Raw genomic sequence first — 12,399 nt, 5'->3', positions numbered from 1 at the left:
AATGTTAGTTTTTAGACTGCTTGAATGGATGTTGTAAAGAAAATACTTGTCTCCGACTTTTTAAACATCAACCGGTACAAGTTTACATGCATTCTTTGACTTTTGAGGCGGTGTGTTCTTGGCAGTCGCTAGGTAGGTGTGTGTGGCTAGCTAATTACAGCTAGCGAGGCACACACAAACCATTACCTAGCACTCACTCAGCAGTAAGCCAGCTAGCTAGGTAGCTATGATAGCTAACGACTAGAAAAAAAACTTCAAGTTGTCGACTTAATTAAATTCAAAAATCAATATTACTTTTACCCATCAACTGAAATTATATTTTAACTTACGGAGAAGAGGTGTCCCTTTTGCTTTTCACTTGTTTTGACAGACAATTTACACCCGTAATTCGATGTACAAAAAGAATAAATCCCGGGGATCCCCTCTTCAGCCCTGCCCGCTGCCACTCTGACCGGTTGCCAAATAATGAGCTGCTCTCACACATGGAACAAGGCGTCACTTCACTATCATGTGGTCACACAAGGGGCAACCGAGTCAGCATACATTAGGACCACTGATCATATCATACATGTAAAAAGTCCACCGTTTTCAGTTGCATCCTCTGTCTCGTCATTGCAATGCTTAGCCCCCCATCTAGTTTTGAATACTATAGTTTCCATCACAGTCTACACCACACTGCTGTTTTGTCATAAAACCATTACATTATTGTCTGAGAAAATATATATATATAAGCAGTAACTATGAGAAAAAAATGTAAAAGCATAGGCCAATAGATAGTCATTGAAAACGGTTGTTGATCTGTAAATATTTCTTATTGTCATCATGGCACATGACAAGTCAGTGCTTTAGTTTGAAATCTCCACAAAACATGAATGAGCAGCTTGAAAGTCAATACAACAAACAAACTAAATACTGGTGCATAGCAATGTGGGACATACCAGACATATGAATGTGCCATGTGATGTCTCCACTCTCTTTCAATGAGTGCTGACCAATACCAATAATTCTCCAGATCATGTCTTTGGGGGTATGCAGATCTTGGAACAGTATCTCAGTGCAGACTTATTGAGAGATAGACTGGGAATGGGATGCAAGTAATATAAGTGAGAATTTATATCAGATTGCATCAGATTGTGGGCTAAATTCCACCAATTCAAAATTAAAATTCAACCCCTGAATATCACTATAATTGAACCTTATCAATATCACTATCCCACCGCAGTGGTCCCAATACTTCCCTGTGACAGAGTCATGCTGTGAACCTAATTCCAATCTGAAGTGAACCAAAACTTATACTGATCAACTAGGCCAGGGTTTCCCAAACTTGGTCCTGGGGCCCCCCTCCTGGGTGCACATTTTGTTTTTTGCACTAGCAACACAGCTGATTCAAATAGCCAAGTCATCATCAAGCTTTGATTATTTGAATCTGCTGTGTAGTGCTAGGGAAAAACCCAAAACGTGTACCTATGGGGGGCCCCAGGACCCGAGGGGAAACCCTGAATAAGGCTGATTGAAGTGTCTTCAAACCTTGGTGTCATAACAATCAGTTATAAATTAAAACATGAAATTGGATACATTGACCAAAAGTGTATGTTATGCCTGGACCAAAAACAACGCATACATCCAACTATAAATAGCTGAGGGCACCAAAATCAATGCCCTTGTCTAGCCACTGCATTCTCAATAACTCATTATTTGTGTGAACTCAAGAGTAGTTCAAAAGAACACCTGTGGCATAAAGCTGGCATCCTCTTCTGAATGAGTTGATGACATTCCCTTTCCTGGATGGAGCAGTGGGGGAAAACACCCTCAAGAAACAGGAGCAATTATACAGTACCAGTGCACTCTGCTCAAGCCTTTCTATTTGGGGCCAAATGTCAAGCGATATGTGAAGTGTCAGAAATCTGGCCTTTAGAGAAAAGGAAAATTGATTGAATCCATTGCTTCAAACCAGTACAAAGGAAATATATGGACTATGTGTGACACTGGCTGTAAACAACAAGGCACTATTAACTTAATCCCTTCTAAAGTAAAGTCTCAAAGCAGGAAGTACCCCTCCCTGTCATGATCAACAGTACTCACTATTTGGCAGGAAGCAACTTCTTTCAGAACTATTTATGCTGACACTTATCACCTAACAAGCATCACTGCCCCAACAGCACTTATGAACATAGCCAAAATCCAACAACATATTACTTTCTAAAATGACGTACAAAACCGAGAGGCTGATTGGTGTAAAATGATTGTAGTTTGTTGGGTGTCCAGCAATTGTTGTAAACTTGTTGAGTGTGCCATATCAGAGGAAAGACAGCCATAACAACTGCATGGCGGACTAGTCAAAAAGATAGTCATGTGACCATTACTGTAACACTGACCCTGAGGTCAGTATTTATCCCTGCAGTAATTCACCATCAGGAGGGCTTCAGCATTCCCCTGGATAAGGAACACCTCACAAGGACTACAAATCAGACTCATCCGTCAAGTCAAAGGGAAAGGGCAGTTTAGAAAGGTACCCTCCTCTATCCTGTGCCTGAATGATACTCTACCCAAACTAACTCAACTTTGAATCTCACATTAGACCCACAAGAAGCAAGGTGTCTTTTCTGTATGGGATCATGTATTGTAATGTGCATGTAGGCCTTACAAATGTAAAGCATGTAGTTTATCACAACATGGTAGTGGGAAAAGTCATGATGATCTCAATTTAGTGTTCAATATAGAACTCAGTTATAATAAACATCTAAGTACACTTCCTGACAAACATTTCCAAACACTTTGGTTGTAAAAAATCATGTTTGTTCAGACTTTTATAAAAAAAAAAAAAAAAAAAACTGTGTAATCAAAAAAACACACGCATAGAGTACTCAAGCTTTGTGTCCATATATTTTTAGATTTCCACATGGTACACCTTCCTGAACTGTGGCAATTTCAAAAATAGTTTGGGATCTACAGTCCGGTAAAAAGTTTGGACACACCTACTCATTCAAAGGTTTTTCTTTATTTTACTATTTTCTACATTGTAGAATTAGAAAAATAGTGAAGACATCAAAACTATGAAATAACACATATGGAATCATGTAGTAACTACATTTGTTTTTAAACAAATCAAAATATATTTTAGTAGCCACCATTTGCCTTGATGACAGCTTTCCACACTCTTGGCATTATCTCAACCAGCTTCATGAGGTAGTCACCTGGAATGCATTTAAATTAACAGGTGTGCCTTGTTAAAAGTTAATTTGTGGAATTTCCTTCCTTCTTAATGTGTTTGAGCCAATTTGTTGTGTTGTGACAAGGTAGGGGTGGTATACAGAACTTGGCCCTATTTGGTAAAAGACCAAGTCCATATCACAGCTCAAATATGCAAAGAGAAATGACAGTCCATCATTACTTTAAGACATGAAGGTCAGTCAATCCGGAAAAGTGCAGTCGCAAAAAACTTCAAGTGCTATGATGAAACTGGCTCTCATGATGACCGCTACAGGAAAGGAAGACTCGGAGTTACCTCTGCTGCAGAGGGTAAGTTTAGATTCCTCAGATTGCAGCTCAAATAAATGCTTCATAGAGTTCAATTAACAGACACATCTCATCATCAACTATTCAGAGGAGACTGTGTGAATCAGGCCTTCATGGTTGAATTCCTGCAAAGAAACCACTACTAAAGAACATCAATAAGAGGAAGAGACTTGCTTGGGCCAAGAAACATGAGCAATGGACATTAGACTGGTGGAAATCTGTCCTTTGGTCTGATGAGTCCAAATGTGAGATTTTTGGTTCCAACTGCCGTGTCTTTGTGAGATGCAGAGTAGGTGAACGGATGAACTCCATATGTGTGGTTCCCACCATGAAGTATGGAGGAGGAGGTGTGATGGTGTAGGCGGGCTTTGCTGGTGACACTGTCTGATTTATTTAGAGTTCAAGGCACACTTAACCAGCATGGCTACCACAGCATTCTGCAGCGATACGCCACCCCATCTGGTTTGCGCTTAGTGGGACTAGCATTTGTTTTTCAACAGGACAATGACCCAAAACACACCTCCAGGATGTGTAAGGGCTATTTGACCATGAAGGAGAGTAATGGAGTGCTGCATCAGATGACCTGGCCTCCATAATTATCGACCTCAACCCAATTGAGATGGTTTGGATAGCAGAGTGAAGGAAAAGCAACCAACAAGTGCTCAGCACATGTGGGAACTCTTTCAAGACTGTTGGAAAAGCATTCCAGGTGAAGCTGGTTGAGAGAATGCCAAGAGTGTGCAATGCTGTAATCAAAGCAAAGGGTGGCTACTTTGAAGAATCTCAAATATAGAATATATTTTGTTTAACACTTTTGGTTACAACATAATTATATCAGGTATGAAAGTAAGACCCAGATGCAGACAACGTAGAATGAACAATGGTTTAATAATCCAACAGGGGAAGGCAATAGACAGGTCATGGCAGGCAGGGGTCAATAATCCAGAGGTGGAGCAGAGGTACAGGTCCGCAGGCAGGGTCAGGCAGAGTGATCCGGCAGCCGGGCTCAGAGTCAGGACAGGCAAGGGTCAAAACCAGGCGGGCGAGAAAAAGAGAGACTGGGAAAAGCAGGCGCTGATACAAAACCGCTGGTTGACTAGACAAACAAGATGAACTGGCAACAGACAGAGAACACAGGTGTAAATACACAGGGGATAATGGGGAAGATGGGCGACACCTTTAGGGGGGTGGAGACAATCACAAAGACAGGTGAAACAGATCAGGGTGTGACAGATTCCATATGTGTTATTTCATAGTTTTGATGTCTTCACCATTATTATACAATGTAGAAAATTGTAAAAATGAAGAAACACACTTGAATGAGTAGGTGTGTCCAAACTTTTGACTGGTACTGTATATTCAAAAAGGAACATGGGTATTTATGACAGGGGCCAAATGTTACAGAAGTTTGCTGTCTCAAAGCAGGTTTATCAAAACACAGCTCAAAAGGGGCACCTGCTGGTCCAATAAATAACTGCACTTGAAATGCAAACCGCACTACTGAATTCAAAAGAATGTTCTGCTACAAAATGATGCCTATTTGCGAAAATCCTCAGGAGTTGACTAGTATCAGCAACTATATAATTGTATTAGTAAATTCAGTGCATAAGGAAAATAACATTTGTAAAAAGTAAACCAAGCTGTTTACCACAACCTAATAACAATCCTTAAATTAAAATCAATTATTGAGGGTTGTCATCTCTCTTTGGCTATTCTCTCTTTGTTCTTATCTTTGCGTTCCAGCAGCCACATAGTTGTAGACTTGCACAAGGACAACTTGGCCTTTATCCTGACATTTCTTTCCTCCCATTCCTCACTGAGGCCAGACAGTTCTAGTTTCTTTGGCCCGGTGTCTTTGGAACAGTTATTGCGAGTGTTCATATCTCTTTGGCTGCCTATTTCTTTGTTCTTCTCTCTGTGGTCCAGCAGCCACAGTGTACCCTGAAACAAAGATGCCTCTGCCCTTTTTCTGGCATGCCTTTCCTCCTCTTCCTTAGTGGGACAATAATAATGTTTGGCACAGTCTCCTGTCTCCCAGAATCCTCCCATAGTGTCCTTGTAAACCAATGTCACTGTTCTGCATTTAACCCAGCACTCTGTCAGCTATCAGCTGGTCATGCATCATCTGCAGAACTTTGTCCAGGTTATGCTAGTCCTCAGAGAGGGCTGCAGCTACTCTGCAGTGCTGCTGCCACTGCAACTTATGGTGCAGCTCCTGAAGCTCTGACCGGAGTGGCTGCTGCTGTGAGATGACAGCCTTGTGTACCAAGATCAGAAAATGGTGGTCAGAGTAGAGACTCTTCCACTTCAAGGCGACTTTAAGGCCTTGCTCTTTGTCTACATGACTCGGTACTCACTTGTCAGAGTATGGAGCTTGGTCTGGAGGCCCTGGTAGTCTAACCCAACGTCCTGGAGCTTAGACTGCAGGCTGTGCTAGGAGGGTTTCATGTTCAGAGACCATGGTTTTATGTTCAGACATTAACTTCTGGTATTCAGCGAGGAGGTTGTGATGATCCGAGAGGAGCTCCTGAAGCTCCCCCTCCAGCGCCTGGTGATTAACTTCCAGTGGTTGGTGCTGACGGTTTGTTGCTGCAACATCAGGGCTTGGTGCAGTGACATCAGGGCTTGGTGCAGTGACATCAGGGCTTGGTGCTGCACCATCAGGGCTTGGTGCTGCAACATCAGGGCTTGGTGCTGCGACTTCTGAGCCTCACATGCTGAGCTTTCTGTCTGCAGCCTCTCACTCAGCTGAGCACTGTGGACTTTCACTGTGTCCAAGGCTGACTTCAGCTCCTTGACCATGGCTTCACCTTCCACTAATAGGCGGTGGCAGCGACTGCTCTTGGTCTGCAGGCTGGAAGTTAGGTCACTCTGTTCTTGATTGCTCTTTTGCAAAATGAATGGGATTTCTCAGCCTTGACCATCTCTGAGGCCACAGCCTCCTCCAAGTCACTGCAGACCGCTTGGTCTCTTGACGCTCCTCCAGCACAATCTAATACTTGGAGAGGGCATCCTCGAGGTAAGCCTCAAGGTCAGCCTGATCTTTCCTCTGATAGATTAGAGGTCGTTCTGACAGCGCTCAGGCTAATTTCTGCATTGACCTCCATTGACCTCCACTGTCAGGTCCTGCACTTGGGAGCTCTGATCTCGCTTTTCAAAGATCTCTCTCTCTCTCGTCTCTCTCTTTCGTCTCTCTCTTTTAACTGTTCACTTTGAGCTTTATCTGCAGATGAAGTAGCTCTATCACCATGGCCTGCCTCAGATGGGCACACTCTTTCAGTGGTTCTGGCTGCTCATCGAGGGCAGTCTCGACGTCTAACTTTCTGTCTCCTGCCGTGTTCCTCTGCCAGTTCAGAGGCCAGTTGGTCAGCCTTCAGCATAAGAGAAGGCAAGAGATTACTCTGTTCATGCGCTCAGCTCCAGCTTCTCAGTCTCTTGCTTCTTGGTCTTGCTCTGCTCCATCTTGAGGTCTGAAGCTATTTTCTTGGTTCTCAGCCAGAGCTTCATGCTTGTGCAATGCTCCTTGTCCAGTGACGCCTGTAGAACAGCTAGCTGCCCCCCTTTTCTTCAGAGCCTCCCTCAGTGCAGCCATCTCGGAATCCTCCCCATGGGATGGATGTGCAAGGGACGTAGATGACTTGTTCCCTTCCTCAGCCTACTTTGTTTTTGCTGGTAAAGGCAGAGTATGTGGAGGGGGCAGGCTGTTCCTGGACCTCGTTAGCAATAGATGAGGCAGACTTCTCACGTGTCTCCTTAATGATAGAGGTAGATTCCTTTCTCTGCATTTAATCCTGGGGAAGCAGCACCAGGTGAAACATAGATATTTTTGTATCAGTATGTGGCCACTTAGAGCATCTTTACTCACATTAAAACAATCATATACAAATTATTCTCACCTGTGTCCTGAGGGATGGAAGGGAATGGGGGGCCTTGTCATGGGCCTGTTCTTCACACTGTACCTGGCTGAGGCAAAGAAGTCAGAGAAGGTGGAAGAGGACGATTGCTCCTAGAGGAGGCAGACTGCTTCTGGGCCTCAATGACAGGGACAGACTTCTTATTAGATTCCTGATGCAGCAACATCACATGAAACAAAGGTATTTAGCGTTAATGTGGCATCTGGGGCCTGTCTTGTTGGATCTTTACTCTTTACTGGCTGCTCCTGGATGTCCATAGAAATACTCTGAAGAGACTCCTCATCAGACTGCTAAGGCAGCAACATCACATGAAACATCTAATATTTGTACGGGCCACATTTAAATAATGTTTGTCCACCCAGTGTAGTAGAACCTGTCTGGGCTAGGGGGCAGTATTTTCACGGCCGGATGAAAAACGTACCCAATTTGAACAGGTTAGAATATGCCTATTATTTGTAAATTTGGATAGAAAACACTCTGAAGTTTCTAAAACTGTTTGAATGGTGTCTGTAAGTATAACAGAACTCATATGGCAGGCAAAAACCTGAGGAAAAATACAAGCAGGAAATGAAAATCTTGTGGCTGTACTATTTTCAAGTCATTGCCAATGGAACACACAGTGACTAAGGATTCATTTTGCACTTCCTAAGGCTTCCACTAGAGGTCAACAGTCTTTAGAAAGTTGTTTGAGGCGTCTACGATGAACAGAGACCGAATGAGAAGGCAGGGAAGTTGGTTACCCCGGGAAGGATATCAGTTCATTGGTGCGCGTTCATGAGGGAGTATCCTCTGTTCCAAAACGTTTTTCAAGACACAGGAACCGTCCGGTTGAAATATTACTGAATCTTCACGTTCTAAAGGCCCTAAAGATTGATGCTATACAACGTTTGACATGTTTGAACGAACATAAATAGATTTTCTTTTACTTTTCGTCGTGACATTGTCCGCACACTTCCTACATTCGGAGTAGCTGAACTGAATGCGCGAACAACAAGGAGCTATTTGGACATAAATTATTGTAACGAAACGGCAGGGAGCAGGTTTCGAACCCTCGACCTTCAAGCCCGAAGTCCGGCGCGCTATCGACTGTGCCGCAAAAGCATGCTCAAGCGGCAGAGTCGATTTCCGCGCTTATAAAGCCAGGGTCGTTACATTATGAACTTTATCGAACAAAACAACATTTGTTGTGGACCTGGGATTCCTGGATGTGCCTTCTGATGAAGATTATTAAAGGTAAGTAAATATTTCTAATGCTATTTATGCATTTAGATGACTCCAAAATGGCGGCTATCTGTATTGCGTAGTGTATTTTTCTGAGCACAGTACTCAGATTATTGCAAAGTGTGCTTTCAAAGTAAAGTTATTTTGAAATCTGTCAATGCGGTTGCATTCAGGAGATGTTAATCTATAATTCTTTGAATAACAGTTTAATATTTTATCAACGTTTATGACGAGTATTTTTGTAAATTGTAGTGATGATTCACCAGCAGTTTTGGAGGAAATACATTTTCTGAACATCACGCGCCGATGTAAAATGCTGTTTTTAGATATAAATATGAACTTGATAGAACAAAAAATGCATGTATTGTCTAACATAATGTCTTAGGAGTGTCATCTGATGAAGATTGTCAAAGGTTAGTGCATCATTTTAGCTGGTTTTCTGCTTTTGGTGACGCCTGTCCTTGCATTGAAAATGGCTGTGTGTAATTTTTTGTCTATGTACTCTCCTAACATAATCTAACTTTATGCTTTCGCCGTAAAGCCTTTTTGAAATCGGACAACGTGGTTGGATTAAGGAGATGTTTATCTTTCAAATGGTGTAAAATAGTTGATTGTTTGAGAAATTGAAATTATTAGATTTTTGCTATCTTGTCAAGCAATCCCGTTACCAGGATGAGAACGGGAAGGGGGTCCCCTAGAGGTTAAATGTTACCTGTTTATTGAGGGAAGACTTGTCACTTCCCTCTGCTTTCTGGCTTTGGACAAAAGAGGTAGCCTTGCCATCACTATTGGGAAAGGATGATGCTGAGGAGGCAGGTTGCTTTTGGATTTGGTCAGCAATGGTGGAAAACTGCTCCTTCGCCTCCTCAATGATACAGGCAGACTGCTTGTGGGCCTCCTTGGTGATAGAGGAGGCAGACTGCTCTAACTGTATCTCATCCTGGGGCAGGTATCTCATACATGTATGTGGCCATTCTAAGAGCCTCTTTACTCACACTAAGAACAGCAGGGTGATTCTTACCGGTGTCCTGAGGGATGGAAGGAACCAGGGTTCTTGTCGCCTCCCTTAGTGGACATGTTCTCCACACTGTGGCTGAGTGAGTCAAAGAAGGCGGTATATTTCTCCTGGACTTCAACAATAGAGACAGACTTCTCCTGCACCTCCTCCACAATAGAGGCAGACTTCTCCTGCACCTCTTCAACAATTGAGGCAGACTTCTCTGTCTGCTTCTCACCAGTCCTAATGCAGCAACATCACATGAAACAGAGGTTCCTTATATTACCTTTAGGTCAAATAAAATACATATTTACCCACCCACTGTGAGTATATGTGAAGTAGATATAATCTTACCAGTTTATTGAGGTTGGACTTATCACCTGCCTTGGATGGTTCCTCCACTGCTCTCTGGGTTTCGGCAAAGGAAGCAGCATTGCCAACAGCATTGTGACACGGGGATGCTGAGGATGGTGGATGTTCCTGGATCCCTTCAACAACAGAAGAGTCAGACTCCTCTCTCCTCTTTTCATCACAGGGCTGGGGCAGCAGCATCACATGGAACAGAGGAATCTAGTATGAGAATATTGGTCCATTTTCAGAGCAGCATCTTTACGGACTCCTCCTTGAATATGCGTATTTCTCCAAAACTCAGTCGTCCTGAGTCTGCACAGAACTGCCAGGACGTATAATCAATGGAGACACTCAAGATTTTTTATCCTGTATTTCTCAACACATTCATGAAAATGTCCTCCAAACCTTCCAGCTGGGGGAGATCTTCTTGAGCTATACTCCACCTTGTCTCAGGGTAGTAAGTTGGTGGTCTGTTGATATCCTTCTAGCGGAGTGGGGGCTGTGCTTTGTCCGGGGCTATCGTAGGACGGTGCCACAGTGTCCCTGACCAACACCTGTCTCAGTCTCCAGTATCTATGCTGCAATAGTCTATGTGCCGGGGGGATAGAGTCAGTCTGTCCAATTTGGTGTAAATCTTATCTTGTCTACTGTGTGAACTTAAGTATGCTCCCTCTAATTCTCTCGTCTCTCTCTTCTCTCTCAGAGGACCTAAGCCCTAGGACCATGCCTCAAGACTACCTGGCCTGACGACTCCAGGCCCCGTCCCCAGTCTACCTGGTCGTGCTGCTGATCCAGTTTATGCTGCTTTGCCCTTTTGCTATTGAACCAACCCTAAACTGTTCACCAGACGTGCTACCTTGTCCCGGACCTGCTGTTTTCGACCCTCTCTCTCCCTCTCCCTCCCCCTCTCTCCCTCTCTAACGCACCTGCTGTCTCAATCTCTGAATGCTCGGCAATGAAAAACCTACCGACATTTACTCCTGAGGAACTGACCTGTTACACCCTCTACAACCACTGTGATTATTATTTGACCCTGACGGTCATCTATGAACGTTTGAACATCTTGAAGAACGATCTGGCTTTAATGGCCATGTACTCTTATAATGTCCACCCGGCACAGCCAGAAGAGGACTGGCCAACCCTCAGAGCCTGGTTCCTCTTTTCTTCCTTGGTTCCTGCCTTTCTAGGTAGTTTTTCCTAGCCCCTGTACTTTTACATCTGCTTTACTTGTTCTTTTGGGGGTTTTCGGCTGGGTTTCTGTATAAGCACTTTGTGACGTCTGCTGATATTAAAACGGCTTTATAAATACATTTGATTGAAACCTCACCGATTTATTGAGGGATGTCTTGACACTCTTAGAGGAGTTTTCACCTCCCTCACCATTTATCTCCTGTACTTCCTGGCAATGAGCACAGGACAGTAGCCTTGTCCCCAGCACTTGGACAGGATTGAACAGGAGTGTTGCTGCAATGGATAGCAGCCTTTTAAAGGGCTCCTGACCAATTCTGCTATTTTGTGTGTTTTTTTGTGCTAATTGTAACTTTTTTGAAAATAAGGTTTCTGCCATCGTTTCCTATGACCGAAAAGAACTTCTGGATATCAGAACAGCGATCACTAACCTTGATTTGCATGAAGTGGAGTCGCAGGCTTAGGACATACTGCTCACCCTGGACCAGGCCCTAATCACAAGACTTGGAAAAGAAAAAGGCGGAGAGGCCAACGTGCAGGCACCCTGACGAAAATAAGTTGGTGAGTGCATAAACCGCCTCTACCCTCCATTCTCTTGGCGAACGTGTCACTGGAGAACAAACTGGATGAGCGCCGTTCAAGGCTATCCTCCATTCTCTTGGCGAACGTGTCACTGGAGAACAAACTGGATGACCTGAAGAACTGTAATATCCTATGTTTCTCTGAGTTGTGGCTGAACAAGGACATGGATAATATGCATCAAGCTGTTTTTTATGCATAGGCCAGACAGAACGGAAGCATCGGGTAAACTCAAGGGGGAGGTGTGTGTCTCTTTGTTAAAAACACCTGGTACTCAATCTCTAATATTAAGGAAGTCTTGAGGTTCTGCTCACCTGAGTTACAATACGTCATGATAAGTTGTGGACAATATTATTTACCAAGAGAGTTTTCATCTATATTTTTTGTAGCTGTCTATTTACCACCACAAACCGATGCTGGCATTAATACCGCACTCAGCGAGCTGTATAGGGCAATAAGAAAACATGGGGCGGTCCATAAGCAAACATTCTGAGGCGGCGCTCCTAGTGGCCAGTGATTTTAATGCAGTGAAACTGTAAACGTTTTACCTCATTTCTACCAGCATGTCACCTGTGGCGAAGAAACTCTAGACCACCTTTACTCCACACACAGAAACGCATACAAAGCTCTCCC

At 43.6% G+C, this 12,399-nt stretch overlaps 1 protein-coding gene across 6 annotated transcripts in view; it reads right to left on the bottom strand.

Annotated features, from left to right (window-relative positions):
* Positions 1-493, bottom strand: part of LOC115158208 (transcriptional repressor p66-alpha) — a 32,704-nt gene extending 32,211 nt beyond the window's left edge. For all 6 annotated transcript variants that reach the window (XM_029706872.1, XM_029706875.1, XM_029706876.1 and 3 more), the window contains exon 1: positions 330-493. The gene's annotated coding sequence lies outside the window, so the exon portion shown is untranslated. The remainder of the gene's footprint in view (positions 1-329) is intronic.
* Positions 494-12,399: the final 11,906 nt, after the last annotated feature.

Source organism: Salmo trutta, chromosome 22 (genome assembly GCF_901001165.1).
Source record: "Salmo trutta chromosome 22, fSalTru1.1, whole genome shotgun sequence".
In the NCBI taxonomy this organism is placed as follows: domain Eukaryota; kingdom Metazoa; phylum Chordata; class Actinopteri; order Salmoniformes; family Salmonidae; genus Salmo; species Salmo trutta.
This window is presented reverse-complemented; position numbering and strand designations above follow the sequence as displayed.